Genomic DNA, 21,051 nt, shown 5'->3' on the forward strand with positions numbered 1-21,051 from the left:
AGCTTCATCTTCCCAGAGACTAATTAAGCTCTCTTTTTCTGTCATGTTCGTTTTGCTGCACCCCCTCTCCTCAACCCCTCCAGTGAGTGGATCCCTATATAATGATTGCATAGTGTATGTCAGATAATTATCCAGCGTGTGCAAGGCATGAAAGAATTAGAATGTGTAGAGCAGCATGCCATAGTACAGTACCACAGTACCACACAGACTCAGATCTGTGTTTCCACAGTATTAAAGGTGTATTTGTAGCTATGATGCATATATGCATCCACCATTTTTGACTTGGGTGAATAAAAGGCGAATAAAAAAGAATAAAATACCCACATACTTGATTCATGCACATGTGTGCAAAGCCTATAGCCATTTTTCACCAGCCACCTGCCGTGTATCACAGAAATTATCACTCAGGGTTGTTTATGTGAATGAGAAAGCCCATTCTATCAACTCTGATTCTATGGCAGCAATAATTATGCCAGTGATCAGTCTCTAGGCCTCGGGGACTGTCCTGGTCCTGTTTAACACCAGTGTGTTGGCCTACATACTCTACTAAATCCCATTGTTATCATCATTGAGTATCTAAACCAGCTTAATGCTAAAGCATGGAAGAGCAGAGTGAGGCAGATAACATAACAATACACAGAACGCACGGCCGTGTTATACAATCCACGTCTCAGCTGTCTCAAGGCTGAAAAATCCCTCTTTAACCCGCCTCCTCTCCATCTACATCTTCTGTTAATCACTGAAGTGGATATGTGAAACCAAAAGGAGGTCACACCTTTCACCTGGATTTTCCTGGTTAGGCTTCTTCATAGAGGGTGTTAATGTTTTGCTTGTTTACTGTATGGAGTTTGGTGGACGCTTTTTTCCTGTGCCTTGGCAGTACTGTGAGTGCAAACATGTTTAGTATGGGCGGCCACAGTGGGAAACAAACCTCTAATCCTGGCAGTGTTCCCATGCACTATCTATTGGGTTATAGTGGAAGAAAGATACTTTTGCCCCCAAAGTATTTTCTTACCATTGTTGAATAGAGAACTAGCGCTCAGTGAGTAACGATATGGAGACTGTTGCTCCTCCAGACTTCAGAGGGCTAGCTTCATGTGCCCAACAAAGAATATCCACCCTGTCCTAATGTTGCTTGGCTAAAGGGTCAACATTTTTAACTCAAAATATTATATGTCAGACGCTGCTGGTGTAATTTTGATGAAACTTGAAACGATGACACATTTTGGTGCTGTGTTCTCATAATTAAAAAATGTCACTCTTTGGCCTGATGTGGACACTTTAATAATGGGCAGATCTAAATTTGAAAGGCCCTACACTGTAAGTTCAATTGACATGTAACTAGCTACACACATCCAGCTAGCCTTACAAATTACACTGATTGTCCTAATGAGGGCGCTATAATTAAAGGTCAAAATTTAAACTCAAACATTATATCTCAGACAATGGTGTTCAGACATTTAAAAAAAATCACACTGATTGGCCTGATGTAATTAAAAGTCAAACTTGGAATGGTCAAAGCTGCTGGTCTGATTTTGATGAAACTTGGAGGGATGATGTATCTTGCTACTGATTGGCCCGAAAGGTGACTGCATCATTCATGGGGGACGACATGCTTACTTGCTTAGACCTGTAAAAGAAAAATTTGCTTCTAGGGACATTATACACAGAACACAAGTCATTAAATGATCTCATACCTTTATCATCCCATACATCTGACAAAGTATCAACACCTTTTGCAAACCATTGTGAAAACTGAAAGGGGGCTCCTCCTGTAATACGATTGAAGTTATTAAATATGGGGCTATGAGTGTGCCATTTTAAGGAGGTCTGAGTATGATTTTCTACTAACCGCCATGTTGACAGTAAAAAGGACATAATTGGACCAAGCTGACGGTTAGCAAGTTTAGGAGGCAAAGCTGAATAAACAAGGTCCTGTAACCGATAAGGGTGGGCAAGGTTCTGTTCTATTCGTCTCCATGAGACCTGAGCATTGGGGTCAAGCCATGTTGACACAGGACGCAACACATACGACCAAAAATACAATTTAAAATTCGGGACAGCTAAGCCACCATCGCTTTTACTTCTTAGCAATGTGGACAACTTAATACGTGGCTGTTTACCACCCCACACAAACTTAGAAATTACTTTGTTTAATGTGTCCCAATAGCCAGTTGGGGGAGGGAGTGGTATCATATTGGAAAATAAATTTAAATATATAACTCAATATATATCAATATATCAATATATAATCAATGCGAGAATAAGTCCTATGTCTATGTGAATAGAAACTGTCTTGGGTCACTGAAGGGTTAAGAGCATGGAATGTATCCACAAGGCTGAGGTCTGTGATAAGTTTATTCAGAGTGGTTGAAGAAGCATTCTGGGAGTACTGACTTAGATAGCTTGAACGATCAAGAGCGGGGTTAACAGTGGCATTCATACCCGCTCCCAATATTAGGGAAATCTCCTGCATATTGGATAAAAGGTCTGTTAGATATATAAAAAAGTAGGGGTCAAAATCATTGGGAACGTAAATGGATACGAATGCCACCTTTCTTCCAGCAAGGATTGTTTTGATGTAGGAGACACGACCATCCCCACTCCCATGGCTTTCCAAGATGGTTAGTGAGTGAAGGTATGGCTCAGCACCACTAAAGAACCTCTGGTTTTGGATGTAAAACAGCTTGAAGCAGCCACATAATAGTTTCTGTTACTAAAACGGGAGTGATTGCTTCTCAAATGAGATTCCTGTATGAACGCTACATGCACTTGATGTCTGCGTACAAGGTCTAAACAAGCAGTACGCTTGACTGGATTATTGAGCCCATTTGTATTGAAACTGTAATGTAGTTATAATGGACATAACACTGTCGGCTGCAAGAGAGAGTAAAGAGACCAAATTAAGCGCCAAGGCCCAGGTAGACAGTAAATGCCACACTCCCCTAAATACAATTCTGCCTATTAATATGTAAGCTAGAAAATAATAAATTTGAGGCCATAAAGTAAACCATCCCATTCCCCTGCCGCCAAACATACTTGTGAACAATAACACCCTCTGCATTACAATAAGTAGTAACTCCAGAAACAAAAACATGACTAGCATTGGTGGTATATCAAATAACCAAGTAAAACCCCTTACAATCAGACACTTGGCACTGAGAAAGCTGGCTGAGTCCAGTCAACAATGCCCATTCCCCTAGTAAGAAATAAGCTATCCAACCTGATAGCAGAAGTACAGTCCATTAGTTTAAAAGGAAATTGCTGCAGTAACCTAATTAAACTAGGGCAACATTGTGGATTAAGACATAAGTGTAATCGGAAGAAGAAAAATACCCACATAGTAAAATAAATATTGCCACGATAAGTTCTCAGTCACATAACAATCGTATTTGAAATATAGTATCAACTGAAGATCTTAAAATAAAAACCAGTCGAGAAACTATGTCCACACACTTACCTGTCGGTGCTCACTCGTCAACCAGAGCGGCGAGCCAGAGAAAAAAAAACAAAAAAATCCTAGTGGGTCGAGCTTAATGCAGCGGAGTCCGCAGACTGTCATCAGTCTTCATTTCTTCCCCGTCCATTAATGTAGTCTTCAGCTTCTTGGCGAGTGTCGGGTACACGTTGAGTGGATCCCCGGATCAGTTTCAGCCTGGCAGGAACGTCTGGAATCCCAGCTTCCTCGCTGCCTCGATGGATGTGGAGAATTCGCAACGAGTGACCAAGTAGTTGCTGTAGTCTGCCAAGAAGAGAATGTCTTTGCCGCCGAGTTTCAGGGGAGAGCATCGGGTGGCCTGAAGAATCCGGTCGTGGTCAGAAAACCATAGCATGTTACAGATGAGCGTTCTGGATGAAAAGGAAGAGTTGTCACGCTGAGGTCCAATACGGTGAGCTCTCATGATTTCAATATTCTGGTCACCCAAAGAAGGAAACCATTTGGGAAGGAATGTGGTAATGTACTGGCAGGCGTTGGAGCCCTCCGTGCCCTCAGGTATCCCCCGGATTCAGATGTTATTGCGGCGACTCCGGTCCTCCAAATCAGCAAGTTTTTCTTCCAACTCTGTTATCTTACACCTGTTGTCATTACTGGTCTTCTCTGTGGTGTCCATACGCTTAGAAAGAAATGAAGCGTCTGATCGTAGTTGAGACACATCCTTCGTGCAGGTGGAGATGTCGTGGCGCATTTTGTCAAGTGTACCATTCAGTTCTGTGAACTTGGATTCCATGAATTGACGTTGTTCGGCCATGGCTAGCTTGATTGTGCTAGCTACAATTATCCTCCATACCACTGCCGGGTTCGCTCGATGTTTCACTCGAATTAGTGTCGGTTTGCTTGGATGTCCGCAGTTGTTTGTTTCTCTGCGACTGCATTTTTGAATGTTCGTGTTTAAAACATAGAAAAAAGTTTAACTAAGATGTTTAATTAGATGATTTGGGGAAGACGGGGCAAGAGCGACAGAGCTATGCAGCCAGCTTGTCTTCAGGTCACGTGTCTCGCTCAAAAATATATCCATACTTATAGAAATACATACACGTACTTTATACATATTAGATAATAAACAATAACAAAAGCCCAGTTAAATGTATTTTTACAAGGCTATTTGTCTTATCTTATTGCCTGTGACAGAAAATTTTATTCAGCAACTTTGACCTATTAAGGCAGTAAGCATGAACTGGAATTTCAATATTCCACTTGCACTAATAATCGTGAGAAAACTTAGCTCAATAAAGGACCAAATATTTTATCTCCATCAGAAACAAATTAGCATGAGATCAAAGTTCCCTGATTAAAACAAAATAGATTTAGGGGGGAGAAAAGGCTATTTCTGGCTCCGTTATAAAAAGCCAGGGATTTCTGTGTCTATATTCTGCCCCAGTTTTTATTCAGAATCACTAGAGAGCTAAAAGGATTGCAGCAATTGTTCTGATTCAAATGAGTGTGAGGATATCCAGCCATCGCTTGGCGTTTGGCATCCATGTCAGGGGCTCAGAGAGAAGAGCTGGCAGACAGTGGCGTGTGTGTGTGTGTGTGTGTGTGTGTGTGCTTGAGGCAAGAATTGGCTGATTGGCAAGAAGGGGACATTTGGAGGGGTTCGGCTGATGCCCAAGTCTTTTCTAGGTCAGACTGAGTAGTGAGTAGTTATGTCAAGAAGAAGACAGACTCCACATTATAATAATGGAGTCCCGGTGATCAGACACTAATGGGCCAGTATCATTTCTTCCTTAAGAATGCATGTCAATCAGTCAAATTAAAAGAAATAGGATGCGCGTGTCTGTATGTAAGTGTGTGTGTGCGAGTTTGTGTGTGTGTGTGCGTGTGTATGCGTGTGTGTGTGTGTCTGTGTGTGTGTGTGTGAAGGTCATGCTAATCTTATACTGATTCACACAATGTACTCCTTTTTATTGGTAGTCCACTGAGCTCATCGCTTTTGAAACCTATTATACACACACACAAGCACACACACTCCACATGCACACACTCACACACACACACACACACACACACACACACACCTGTCAATCTGTCAGTCAAGCCATGAGAGCCTTTCATCATATGTTTATGAGCCAGTAAATAAAGAGCATGTGAAGTGAGTAGCAAACCAGCGTGTCACCAGGCCAACTCTTAAATAACCTTTAAAGCCAAATGTGGAATATCAACCAGCAGTGGGCAGTGCGTTTTGTTTTGAGGGAGGGAGACCATGAGGTAAAGCATATTCTCCCCTCACTTTTCAGTTAAAATCTACACTGACTGCACACAAGATTAGGGATACCTGCTCTTTCTATGAAGTAGACCCGCCAAGTCAATCCAAGTGAGTTTCTTTCATATTGTTTACGTTTTTTGTATACGTAGAGAAAGTGAAAGTCCCGCAGCATCTCATGCAGACAGCATGCTGTTAACTGAATAAAATGCAATGTAACTCTACTTGACATAAATGAGATTGGCTCACTATTTTAAACACAGAGCCCATAGTCCTGCATTGCATTTTAAAACAATACTCAACAACACACTTGCAAGCACAAGCCATAATGCTACGGCATGTTTTCAAGTGGGTAACACAAAAAGTGCTCCAACAAGTTACTTCCAACAAGTTACTTTTAATAAAGAATAACTTTGTAACGTAACTAGTTACTAGGTACAACCATGCAACCGGTTGCCAATTAATTCTCTGAGAATTTTGAACAAACAAATTGGGATTATGGAAACGCTTTTTGAATTATTAAATATTGTCACCGCACTGCACCCTTGATTGTTAATCATCCTTGTCTGTCCTCTCCTTTGTCTTTCCAAATTAGAGAGGGAAACAGAGTCAGACCCAGGAGGGAGGCCAGAGAAGAAAGGGGAAGAAGAGAGGAGAGGAGTGGAGATAGGAGGAAAGGAGGAAGGCAGGACTGCACTCCCAGGGATTTGGAGGTTTAGGCTTGAATGATGGGTATGGGACACAGTCGGATTAGGCAATTAAAGACAGAAAAAGGGAGAGTAGGGTAGAGAGAGAAAGAGACACAGCAAGAGAGAGAGAGAATGCTGAAAATATCCAGTTTTCCTTGTGTTTAGATAGAGAGAGAAAAAGGAGACAGACAGAGGGAGAGAGGGAAATAAAAGGTCACTTGCACTTGCTGCACTATTATTCTAACTCTAACCTCCAAAAGTGGAAAATGTGATGTGGGTCACAGCCTGGTAACCAATGCTATTGGTGCTTTCTGTGTCTCCCCCACTGTAATTTAGCCACTCCCCCCCCTTTGTCTGCCTCTTATACAAACTACATCTAAAACTCTCTCTCTCTCTCTCTCTCTCTCTCTCTCTCTCTCTCTCTCTCTCTCTCTCTCGCTCTCTCTCTGTCCGTCCTCCTCCATGTGTTTTGTCACCATGGTGTTAGGAGATGTCAACACAGTCTAATGTGGCAAGACAGATGCTGGCTATTCGCATTAAGGCCAGATCGGGTGACACAACTCTAAGCCGTGGGTCGTTATGACCAGCATGACTACTGTGACACACAATGCCCACAAATGAAATGATAGGACTAGAAGGGAAACACTTGTCATCGAGTGTCACTGATGGCCCGGCCCAAAAATAATTGAATAATCCATCAGCGTTCATGCTTGCCCACATGTATACATGCCAAGTAGAGGAAAACAAACGCACGCACGCACATACATACAGACCAAGTCCCTGATCTCAGATAATGAGCCTTTGATACTGTAAGTGTAAATTATATGTGTGTGTGTGTGTGGAGGGGGGGCTGTGTGTATGTACGTGTTTGTGTGTATGTGTGCGCGCATATGTGTCTTTGTGCATTTGTGTGTGTATATCTGTGAGTGTGTGTGTGTGCGTGTGTTTAAGGAGTCAACTGATTTTGTGAATCAACAGGCAGTGCAGTACAACAAATTAGGCCTCCAATCTGTTTGCACTGTGTTAAGTATGATTACATGGCGGCTATCTGAGCTCTCTCTCTCTCTCTCTCTCTCTCTCTCTCTCTCTCTCTCTCTCTCTCTCTCTCTCTCTCTCTCTCTCGCTCTCTCTCACACACACACATGGGTCAACTGACCTGTAGATCATGCCAGTCTTATGTGCCACCGTCTCCTGCTTGCCCATGCCAAACATTTTCAGGTACCAGTTGGTCTCCATCTCTCTGATCAGCGCCTCCTTGTGCCTGAGCGGCGCCCCCTGCTTTGCGGCGGCGTGCTTGGCCTCCTGGGAGCTGCGGTGGGCTTTCGTCCCGCTGAACGAGGCGACTGAGTGTTTGCGGCGGGAGTGGGGTGGTCCATGGCCCCCGATTCCCCCTCCGCTGCTCCGGGCGGCTAGCATGGCCCCAGAGGGTGCCCCCGACCCTCAAGGGCAAAGGTCAAAGAGCGAGTTGAAAGGGGAGGGGCTTCAGGTGTTCGAGTGTTTCCAAGTCCTTCGCCCCTTTTGGGATGAGCGATCACTGCGGCTTCAGACAGTAAAGCGTCTCGGGAATTTCTGCTTTGTCTGACTGTCTGTGTTAAATCGGCTCGGTCTTGTCTCTCTATTTTTTGACCATCTCCTGCAGGACTCTCTGTCTCTTCTCTTTTTGGTTTTCCAAGTCTTCTGTTTCTTGTCTCTCTCTCCAGGATTTATCCTTCTTTCTGTCTGTCTCTCTGTTTCTCTCTCTGTGTTTGTGTATCTGTCTGTTTGGTGTGCTCTCTGGTCTCTTATAGCCTCCTCCAGTCTGAAACAGGATCCTGGTTTCCTTGTCTCGTCACAGCCTGGCTTGGCCTAAAAGGAGAGAGCCAAACATGCCAGGGTGTAGACAAGGCAGACACGCACACACTCACACACACACACACACTAACACACACACAGACACACACACACACACACAGACACAGTCCTAGATGATAGGTGTATACACCGGCACACCCAAGTGCATGAACAACATAACACTATGCAACAGCATAAACACACACACACACACACACACACACACACATACTATACACACATGAGCACAGAGGCACTATGCACATACACACAAACAGTAAAGTGTACATAACATATAAATACATACAACAATGTAAACATACACACAGTGCACACCTGAGTGTGAGTATAGACAATAAACATAGAGGCAGTGTTGTAGTCGAGTCCCAAGTCCTTCAATGTTCAAATCCGAGTCCAAGTCCAGTCTCAACTCCTCAGTAACCAGTCTGAGTTCAAGTAATCCACGCTAGAACATGCTAGTCTTTTCCTCGATTGTCCTTATACATGTTTTACATTTTGCACTACTTTTGGCGCCAGTTAATGTAAAATCCAAGTAATCGAGGCTCACAATACGTGATGGAGTCGTCTTGACACTTGACTAGCGGCACTTCACACTCACTGATACTTTACATCATCCTATCAGTGGCTGTGTTGTAAGATGAATTTTCACATGTTTTCGACATGTAGGCCTAGATTGTTAACCAGATGTTCAGGTATAAATTTAGGGCAACACTGAAAAGATGTGGAGTCGATGTCTACGGTGATTGAGTCCCAAGTTCAAGTTCAAGTCTTCCGTGTGCAAGTCCAAATCCAAGTCATCAATATTTAAGTCTGAGTCCAAGTTTGAGTTTTCAATATTCATGTTATCAAAACTAGGACTCGAGTCCGACTCCAAGTCCAGTACTACAACACTGCATGGAGGAGATTGTTTGGAGGAACAAGCCTGGATATTAACAATAATTAACACACACACACACACACACACACACAAAGACAAGTTGTTTCTTTTCATCTTCAGAGCTAGTAACAGTAAAATCTCTATATTTACACACATACAGGACCATTTCAGAGTGTTGGAGTCTTAACACCATTCCTCATGTCACAGGACTCAAGTCTTATGTGGGAGAGGCACAAATTTACACCTTCGCCACACACAACAATCACAAACACAAACACACTCATTTTGGCTACAACACACACTGAAATATATGAACATATGCACACACTGACACAAACACACACTTTACTTAAACCTTGATAGTATTTCAGATTTATGTAAGTGTTGATGTGTATGCCGGCATGAGGGGGGTTGTTCCTTTCGTGTGTGTTTGTGCGTATTTGAGCTTTGAACTTTAAACAAACTCCAAAGAGCCTTTATTGATTCCCCTCTGAAAGCCTTCAAGCAGACTTTAATTTCTTCCCACAGGAAACTTCATCATCCGAAACTTTATTTCTTGCCTGACTGCACCAAAGAGAGGGACACAAAACAGCATCGCGCAAAGAGGGAGGGAAAAAAAAACTATTAACTGAAGGTGAGTGGAAGGACCCAGGAGACGCACTCGTTCAATCATCGTTTGTGGGGCGGAGAGGGAATGCATGCAGATGAGATGCAAATTCATGTCACGTACTGGAGGAGAGCGGGGGGCTGATGAGGCCCTTTAGCATCTGACTCACCACAAGTTTAGTCAAACACACTTAGAAGTTCAGACAAAGTCACTCTATTATGAACAAGCGAGGTGGGTGGGCAGAGAGAGAGAGAGAGAGTGAGAGAGAAACAGAGAGAGAGGGGGAGAGAGAGAGAGGTTTGACACAGCATTGAGTTCATTCATTATGAAGACTGGAGTAGTAAAGTGTTGGCTCCCTTGTCCAGACCAGAGGACAAGGACAAGCTTTGGTGTGGGAGACAAAAGGTCACGCTATTTTATGTTTTCATTTTGTGTGTCATTAAAGAATCTGAACTGTTTAATTGTGAATAGCTCAAATCATAATAAGATCACACATTTTGAATACTAAACTGCAACAATGGCTGCACGGTCAGGGGTGGAGGTCAGTGACTGACTGTTGAACGGTCATAGAAGTCTTAAATCCAATAAAAATTCAGAAATCCAGAAGTGAGACCTAATTACATTACTGCCATACTGTTGTAAATGAAAGGTAAAACCTGACTACATAAAAGGGAGCTATGTTGCTTATCCCGTTATAATTCGGGGGCTATGAAGAGTGGTTGATACTTAAGTTATGAATGGGTATCCAGTGAAACAAATAAACCAACAAACAATATGTCTGCAGTGCATTTTGTAGTTGAACGGAATGTAAACAGAATGTAAAGAGCGAATGTAAACAATGTGGCGGAGCTTACATTTAAGTTTTTATACTTCTGCGTTGATGTGTGCATAGCATGTTGTTGATACACAGGGTGGCAGTGTTTAAAAAATCATATCACACCAAAACTAAACATAGAAGAAGAGAGGAACAGGAAGCAGACATGACCGGTAAAAACAAACATGGACGCGACTATAGCAGTTGGAGCAGCTGGAGCTTGAAGAGTTGGATGCCGTCATGATCGGCTATGATCAGCCAATCAGATTGCGCGACTCCGCGTAGACTTGACGTAAATACGCATATAAAATATGCTTAAGTGGCACAATGGGATAACGCGCATATCATTAAGGTGCCATGAAGGTCTCATTTATGTCAGAGTGTCTGCAAGACACTCTGAGGTTTTCTTGTCTCGTGACCTAGCTAACATAATATCCCTTTAGGTTTGCCTTTAAACAAAGTTCTACCAGGTTTATATGCAATTTGTATGCTATGAGAATTTACTCTGCTCTGACCTCCTTGTGGTGAAGGCAAGTGAAAAGAGAATGTCCCTATGGAGAGTGTCACATTATCATAATGCATTATTTAAGGTGCAGGAGTTGCCTAAAGGTCTTCAGTTCAAATCCCTATGTGGACAAGGACAGTCAGGGACAGGAAAAGTGAATAAATAATGTCCTTTTGTTGTGTGTCACCCTCTCCTGCCTCTTTCCATGCTATACTGTGGCAGAATTGCCCTAAAAAGCCCTTAAATATGTAATCCAATACACAAACCTAGCCAGTGGTAATCTTCCAGTAAGTGGCTCCTTGTGATCAAAGCCTGTGGTCTTAAGAGACTCCTGATGTGTAAGTAGACACCCAGAGAGTGGAGTCTTCCAAGGTCAAGTGAAGAGATGAGCGATGGAGTGTCAGTCCTGAATTATTCAGCCAGGTAACGAGACCCTGTCAGCTCACTGGACATCCCTGAGGGGCCAGGGGGGGAGAGGTCAGGGTCCACGCTGACTGTATGAGGTGAAGGTGGGGGGGCGGCAATGTGTGTGGGTATGACTTAAGTCACTTTCAGGGACACACACCAGACTTAAAACCAGTTGATTGGGGACGGCTTGTGCAATAGGGGACAAAAGCTGTGTCCCCAATTAGTAAAAAGCTGATTTTTGGGTCAGTGGTTAAGGTTAGGGTTAGGTTAAGGTTAGGGTAAGGGTTAGGTTTAGGCAAGTAGTGGTTATGGTTATGGTTAGGGTAAGTCTCCAGGAAATGAATGTAAGTCTATGTAAATACCCCAAAAGTGACATAAGTAAGACTGTGTGTGTGTGTGTGTGTGTGTGTGTGTGTGTGTGTGTGTGTGTGTGTGTGTGTGTGGGTGTGTGTGTGTGTGTGTGTGGTCAGTAGCTAATTGGTATTGGAAATTTGCTGTAGTTTTGTATGCTGTAAGTGCTGCAGTGTCTGGTTAGTAGGGATGGGACAATATATCGAAATTCAATATATCGCAATACAAAAATACGACAATACGTATCGCGGGGCAGAAAAATGAATATTAGCTCAATTTTATTCTGCTGTAGTAATCACAAATGAGACGGCTTGCCTATCACAATTTCACAAGCTCTCCATCCACATTATATTATTTGCACTTTTTTTTTTTTTCACATTTTCACGTTGTTGAAGCCAGTGTCATTGCTAAAGATTTATGGCTCAGAAATAAACATAATTCTGCACAGTCAGATTTATCTTTTATGTATTACATTGTGTCGTGGTTGTGTTGAATCGCGAACCCTATATCATCAGATATCATCCCATCACTACTGGCCTAGGAACTACAATTAAGTAGACAATTTAGTGAAATAATTAACAATATAAATATAGATTTTTCAAAGATTATTACTTTTTTTTTTTCTGCTTGTATAAATGGAATACATCAATTGCCGCCCCTCATATTAATACCTGAGTATGCTTCAGTGTGTGGAAGCAGGTGTGTGTGGAGGCTCCTGGCTGCTCTATTAGCTGTTTTGTCAAGACGCTGTGTAGCTCAATATGTAGAGCCTGATGCTGACACTGCCACATTGGGGCACTGTCTGTAGGTCGCTTTAGGGTAAACATTTCCACCATATGGCAATGTTATTGGCATATGGGATAATTTCCTGTGTTAGTGTTCAGCAGCCAAGACACGCTGGCCTGCAACTCGCCGCTCCAAACGGACGACCTGTTGACCCTCAAGGTCGCGCCCCGAGGAGGCTCGTGATCCGAAGTTAATCCAAACTGACTTTGCTGTAACCTTGTCTTCGCTGAGAGAGAAACTCTAGCATGGCCAAAATCAGTTATTCAAGTCCCTTATCCTGACCCTCGCCGAGACTCAGACAGATACAGTATACAGTACAAACAGACACTCTACTCGCACACACACGCACGCAGACATACACACACATCTCTTAATATATTAGATACTCACCTAATACCCTAATTACCACCGACAGCATATATCCCTTTATCTGCAATAAACCCACTTTAACACAGGTCCTGACTACAGTAAAGTTTTATACAGCACAGAAATAGGCATGCTAAGTGAATATTATGTGGCTGAGACAGAGAAAAATGCATTTATAGTTAAAGTGCAAGCCATTGGAGGATATATTTTAAACCAGAACTAAAAGTTTCAATGTGTGTGTGTGTGTGTGTGTGTGTGTGTGTGTGTGTGTGTGTGTGTGTGTGTGTGTGTGTGTGTGTGTGTGTGTGTGTGTGTGTGTGTGTGTGAAATGGATGAGGATGAGGTTGAAACTGAAGCAGGGCCATGGTATGATGGATTGTAGTTAGTAACTTAACTTTTAACACTGAATTCATTTCATTCCTGTGTACTTTCAGCCAAGTGGGGAAATTCAATCAAAGTTGAGGGTAAACTTTGTATGCACCAGCCATGTGTACACAGACACACACACACACACACACACATTCCCACACATATCTGCTCACACAATCAAATATTCCATCACACAGAGTCAAATGGGAACATCCCCATCTCACTGTCCCTGTCTGTACTAGTAAAGCATGATAAATCCTCACACAGGGATACTTTTTCATCTGGCCCTGTCCTGCACGGCTAATACAGCAGACACAGCAGACTCTGTCCCATTCTTCTTACTGAAGGCTAGATCCTTTTTTATATTGGATATACAGAGAGCATCTGTTACACCTGCATAAAGTCTGCGTAAACTGTTGAGTGATATGTTTTTCCCCCTAAATTATCTATTTTCCATTAACTCTACTTTCCATCTCGAAGGGGTGGAAGGTAGGGGCGTGCATTCAATATTTTCTTCTAGAAAGCAGAATGCTGTCGAGTGGAGAGTTAAACTTTCATAAACTCAGTTTACTTACCTTTTTTAGCATACATAAGTAATAGTATCAGACTGACATATGTACATGAAAATGTTTTTTGGGGGTTTTTTTCTTCCACAAATTTTATATTATGTTATCTTTAGGTGGTTGTTTACCTTGAGGTGATCAAGACCGATTGAAGTTCATAGTTAGTTAGTTAGTTAGTTAGTTAGTTACTTCATAGTTTATTTACCATTTTACTACTACATTGCTGGGTACAGAGCAGAAAAGAGAGAGAAAGAAAGGGTGGTAAAGTGAAGGAAAGGAGAGAGGCACAGAGGAAAAAGGGAGGGACAGGGAATGGGTTACATTGAGGGGTTTATAATTAGTACAGATGTCTGGGAGAGAGGGATGAAGGAATGGTGACAGGGTGATAAAAGATAGAGACAGAGAGTGGGAAAGCTGGTGGGATCACAGGGTTAAAACAGTTATATAGACACACACACACACACAGGCACCAAAGTATATGGAGCAAAAGGAACAGCTGTTCCCTCCACTATTAAATTAGGAGGAGCAAACTTGAGCCTTTGCGTCTCTTTTTCAGTTTTTCCTTTTTTACTCGCAACCTGTTCAGTTCTAAAGCTAGAGAGAGGACAACTTACATTCAATTATTAATTCAAAGGGCAGCAGAAATGCAAATAGGAAATGGGTATTAAGCAAGACTGAAAGCATTAATTATGTGAATGTAAAAATAAACAATGTAAAGATAAATTCACCTTTGCTATCTCTGAAGTTGAAAAATACAAGTAAGTAAGTAACGAAAATGGTGATGCGATCTTGTAGAAGCTTCTCTCACCTTTCACATAATGACATACACAAGCAAGGAGTCATCAGAAAGAAGATGGTCTCATGTATCTAACCATGCCCTACTTACTTCCACATAGTAAAAACTAAAAATGTAAATGGAAAACTGAAAAACATTTTGCAAAATATCAGATCATTTCTACATAGTTGTAAACCCCAGATTCAGAAAACAGCCTCATTTTTAGTTTGACAGTCATGCACTTTTTAAAGAGAGTTTTGGAAGGATTTCATAAGCCTAAGGATCATAGTATTTTCTCAACCCATATAGGATAAAGTGATCCTTCAGTTCAAGAAAAATCACCAAAACTGGAGTTAACAATATTTTCACCACACAATATGTAGTGTGTAGTGAGAAACTTGACTCACATGCATCCTTGCATAATGATGAGCGGTCATAGGAGCCCCTTGAAGATGCTGACACCCATTTTCAGTGCAATCTCATTATCTGAAATGACTCACACTGTGCAGAATGAGCATCAGTTTAACCACCTGGTGCACATACTTGTAGTAAGAATTTCCCTTGGTGAGTCAGTTATACATAAAACAGATACAATATATTATATATACAATACATAATGAATAATAAGGCTTCAACGGCCTCATAGCTACAGTATATCTCAAATTAAACATCTGAGCCAGCAGGTTTGCTGTATATTGTTTTTTTGAATTGATAGATTCAAAGGGTGTTATGAAGCCATCTGTAGGGTTTTTCTGCACTGCTGCCTATAATTTTATTCCCAGACACTAGAGACTTGGGCCTTTCATAAAATAGTCCAGAAAAGTTTATTTAGCGATGTTAAAGTGTCTTTGTAGGCCATTTGTACAAACTTCAATACAACTGAGTCCCAGGCAGGAATACAAGGCTCCAGTATTAAGTTCACTGACAGAAGCGTGATCGCAATGTACTGACACACACACACACACACACACACACACACAGATATCCTATGAAAGAGACACATCATGGGAGTCTTTTGTTCTGACAAGACAGAAGGACAACACATCACAGTCTAAATTCTTTAATCTTCATTCAGATTATTTTTTCATTTTTTATTTGACCTTTATATATCCAGGTTTGTTCTACTGAGATCAAGAATTTCTTTAACTAGAGAGAGCTGTCCAAGTTGCAGTATATATTGTTACTGACAGACAGTTGATCCCTCTCCTCAAGCTCAGTCTTCATCTCTACACTGACAACAATATGGTGATCCTCTCTCTCTCTCTTTGATGCCAAATTAAAACTATATACCACAGTCAGTCGTCCGTGTCCTTAAGGCCTTACATAATAGAACGGGGTATCGGGGAAAATGTCTTTGTCTTCAGAGGAGTGTGTGAGAGGATTGCTGCGAGGAACTGTGTGCGATTCTTTTGAAACTGAAAATGGACCCATCACTGTGAATTAGCAGAGATCTACTGGGAATCTCCACACGGCCCTACAGTGCACACACATACACACACACGCACACACACACACACACACGCCCACTCCCTCTCTCCCCAAACTAATTGCTGTGACAAACCTCTCCCTGATTGATTCTCACTCAGTCTCTCTCGTAGCTCTTCGTAGCAGCCTTCTCCAAAACAACTGAAGTCAATGGGGACCTGTTAACAAAAACAGCCAAACAATCACACTGTGAATAGAAAGACCTATACACCATTATTTGTTGCAAATCAATCAGCTGTAGTTAAGATTTGCACTAAATTATGGTGTAAATATACTGTAGGTCTTTTTGGAACTCTGAAGAACTGGTCCCCACTGACTTCAGTTGTATTGGAGAAGGCTGCTATGGAGTTTCTTTTAATATTCTTTTACTTATCTTCTACTTTTCCACCTATTTATTTAACAGTACTGCTTTACCTATTGATTTGTTTATTGTTTTGTTCTTTTTAACTATTCTTTGGGTTTCATTACACTATATTGTAATTATGTATTATTAAGGGAGACACTCCACAAGCCCTTTGGGGTTTCTTTGGTCTTCCTTGCACATGCTCTTTATGATATTGGCATACATTATAGATATTTTGTTTGAATTACTCTTTTGTGCTAAATAAAGTAAAAGGGTTAAAATTATAGAGTGTAAGATGGGATTTTCACATGAAGAATAACATGTCCCCTATGTATTTCTAAGTGATAGGCCTAATGATAATAACAGAGTCCTTGTTAGTGCATTGTTTAGAAATACAATTCAAGACTGTGGCCAGTGTGTATAAAGTTAGCTGGACCAGCCACTGTCAGCAGAACAAGTAGCTGAAGACATTTCTTTGACAACTTCCACATTCATTTGTGTGTTGCTTTTTATCAATTCTTTTTTTTTTCACTATTACAGTTTGTTTGTTTTTTACTTTTTCACTATAGAGTCCCCAGTGTGCATCATGTTGTCCAAGACTCAGCAGAAAAAAACATCAAGTGTCAGCTAGCATCTCCCTCTGCTGTCCACATGTTGTACTTGCAAATTTCATTTGAGTCTGGCAATGAAGGGCTAACACCTGCAAACACATGCATGCAACACACACAGATGCACACACATGCACACACTGGACACACTGCACACACGCACTCATCGGGTATACCTCAAATGAGTGTCACCTCTTGCATAAGTGATTTTGAAGGACTACCCACCCACACACACACCCACACACACACACACACAGAGTTCTTACGATGATTAATCACAAGGGCAGGGCAATCAGTCCCGTCTCGATGATTAGCGAGGTTCCTCTCTGCATCTTTCAAGAGTGTCTGTCTCCGGCGATTAAAAGTTGATCAATTCTTCTTTTCCGTTCATTAGAGGATTGTCAACAGCTCTCAGTAAACAGAGTTCACTTCAGCAGTGTCAGGTGGCTGGTCATCTGGAAAAGAAACAAATGACATTAGCTCCTTGGCTCATTTGGATTGTGTCACACAAGCTTAGTTCATTATCAATCAAATGGAGAGTAAGGAAGAGGAATGAAAGACATAAAGTCCTTCCTGCATACAATTTGCATAAGAACTTGTTTTGGTTTATGGGAGAAGTGGTGTTAAGCCAACACATGCAAATATAGAGCACAAGGGTGAGGTGAGAGAGAGAGAGAGAGAGAGAGAGAGAGAGAGAGAGAGAGAGAGAGAGGGGGGGGGGGGGGGGGGGGGAAATCAAGACTCGGCAATCTGATTCTTTAAACAGCGGGTGGTGTATCATATTCAGTAGTGATTGCTACATCAACAGCAATGCCTTCCTGTATACACACACACACACACACACACACACCCATACACTCACACAATGAAAATAATCCCAAAAGGTGTGATGGTGCTGATGTGTGAGATGTGAATGTCATGCTTGTATAACATTTGTTCATCTGAAAATAGATACACATACGGTTACATTTTCTTATTTAAAGCAGACACATCTATCTTAAAGGCACTGATTTCACTAGTAATGACTAACAAGCGGCTACACACAAAGACACACAAACAAACACACATACACACACATGCACACACAGATTGGTAATACTGTGCTTGAGAGGACCTTCCATTGATTTACATTAATTCCCTGTTAAACCTTAACCTAACCCTTATTCTAACCCTATAACCCTAACCTTAGCCCATAACTCTAAAATTAGTCTTAGTCTTAGTCTGGACAACATTTTGACCTAAATGTGTGTGAGTGTGTGTGTGTGTGTGTGTGTGTGTGTGTGTGTGTGTGTGTGTGTGTGTGTGTGTGTGTGTGTGTGTGTGTACCAGGCCTAATCCTTCTTCCTAAGTATAGTACAATTGCTATAAAAACAACTTGTGAAGACTGTGAAAATGCTTTGGTATGTAAGTTTCTGGTGATGGATGACTCTGCTAGGGAAGCATTAACTGGATGGAGGCGGATATCTTTTCTTCAGTTCCTCAGAACACAAGCACATAATCACCTAGCAACAAAAAGACTCAGGAACCAATCAAAACACAGGAAATTACAAGGCGAGTAAATAGAAGAAAACTTAACTATTGAGCTTATAAAAGGATTCAGTGTAATCATTAAACAGCAATATTAGATATATTTAGAAAAATAATCATCTTCATAATAAATGTAAAACAAAGTGGTTCTAATTAACTCAAAATAAGCCTTACATTAATCATGTATTATAGTTTTGAGGGTTAAATTTGGTGCACACAAGGGCATATACACATATACGCATATACACACACACATACACACATTTTGGTGAAACATCTGTCTTGATTTAGCACCAGTGATCCCGGTCACCAGTGTGTCCTGGTCCCGTCAGCTGACAGTAAATTACAGACGTGCTCCGTCACCGCTCTGCCACCAGGAGGATTTACAACAGTCCGCACTGACAGCTTCGACTGGCCACACAGTTCACAGGTTCCTGGAAAGCCGCATGCTCAGCAGCAAGTGCTCACATACCGTTTGCACAATACACACACACACAAGTGGAGATAAAGCCACCTACTCTGAACTAATGCCCTCTCAAGACACATAAAACTACTTTCCACACAAAGGTTTTGAATGTGTAGTGAGTGAGATGAAACAACACAGAATATTGCTTCATTTTCTTTTGCAATGTGGGGGCCATCAAAGCTCGCAATCTATGATGTATGAGTAAGTAAACACACACCCACACACATTAATATCCTGATTCTTCCTGCCTTGTTAGTGTTTCAATAAAGTTTTTATGTGCTCTTTCTTTTCAGCACTAAGCCACACACACATACACACATATATTCCAGCATAATTATCTCCTCTCCAGTCATAAAAAATTGTGTCATTGTCATTTTTAGGATATCATTTTCCAGAAGGGTTCTGGGATATGGTCAGATATGCTCAATATCAAAGGTCTCTCCCTCATGTCGTGGCACTATTTCAGAAAATAACTATAAAAAATGATAATAGTTATAATAGCTGAGCGAACATAAAAGTTCCGGGCAATAACAAGTATGTTTTATTTTAAGAGATAAACAGTACCTACTTACTGTATCAGCTGTAAACAAGGTCCATTCTGACTCCATCCTCCACCAGGCGTTCCCAGCAAACCTTCACTACACATCTGGGTTCACCAGAACTTATGGCTTCAGGACTGATGAAACAACTACAGAGATGATCATCAACCTTAGGAGCTCTGGTACCACGGACTTTGGATCCTCCTAGTGTTCGAACATGGGGTTTGTTATGGATAGCACAGAAGTCCAATAACAACTCACAGCTTGGGTTCAGGTCTTGACTCTAATTGGACCAGTTGACCACTGAGGCAGTCCAAGTGGTAGAAATGGGAAGTTCAGGGTGGTACAGCAGGTAGGGATAGAGAGTATTATGTTACATACTGTATATTGATAATCCAAGTGTTTGAGTATAATGGTAAAGCACTCTGATCGGCAATGTGAGCCATTTACAACAATTACCAAAGACTTCTTCCATAAGTATTCAGGACTTTTTCACCAAATATGTGAATGAGTGGCAGCATTGAATTTTGACTATTACATTATCAGTACAACTATTACATTTTTGAAAACCACCTTTACCCTCCTGTTAATGTAATAAAACACATTATTTATTACATATTGTAACATCAACAGGAAAAAAGTTACATTACCAGGAGGTGACATATTATATTAATGGGAAATTCATTACATTAAGATGATTATTACACTGCCAGCTGCAAATGTATTTGTTTTATTATGTTAATGGTTTATTACGTTAATGGGAAGTTATTACATTTGCAGTTGTAACATTTGTATACAAACATGTTAGTACAAATAACAGATGCTAGATGCCAATATTTCCATGTATGGTAAAAAGTATTTGAAATAGATTTCTAACTCAAAGTACAGGAGTGAAGTGAAGTTACTCACATCATACACAGACTTTCTATCCACTGACACATCTGAGGTAAGTCTTTGCCTTCTTTAACTCCCACCACCACAACCACAACCACAACAACAGCAGCAATGACAGAATCACAAGCTGTTAATATCTTCCAGCAGGATTTACAAGTGTCATAGTAAGGCAAGTAAAAACAAAATATGTATTTTAGCATATGCATTAAAAACTTTTGTACATACATTTCCTGAAGCTGACATGTTTGTAGTTCTCTGAGAGTTTAAGGCAAATATCGGTGATACAGACTCACTAAATAAAAGTCCAGACTGAATTCTGACCAGATTTGTGAGGATTTGCTGTGTCTGAAATAACTACTGGCATACATGTGAAACCCATTGTGTAACATTACTGATTACTGAAGCGACCTTAGCTTACAAAATAGTAACATTTTTGAGAATTTATTTTTGAAGTATTCAGTAAACATTGAGGTAACAGTGTTTTCCCCTGTGGAAAACCTTTCAAATATGTGTGAAGGCTGTATGT

The sequence above is a fragment of the Centroberyx affinis genome, unplaced genomic scaffold (genome assembly GCF_046629955.1).
Source record: "Centroberyx affinis isolate AG114_WGS23_722 - 3 ecotype Tasmania unplaced genomic scaffold, CSIRO-AGI_Caff_v1 ptg003243l_1, whole genome shotgun sequence".
NCBI classification, from domain to species: Eukaryota; Metazoa; Chordata; class Actinopteri; order Beryciformes; family Berycidae; genus Centroberyx; species Centroberyx affinis.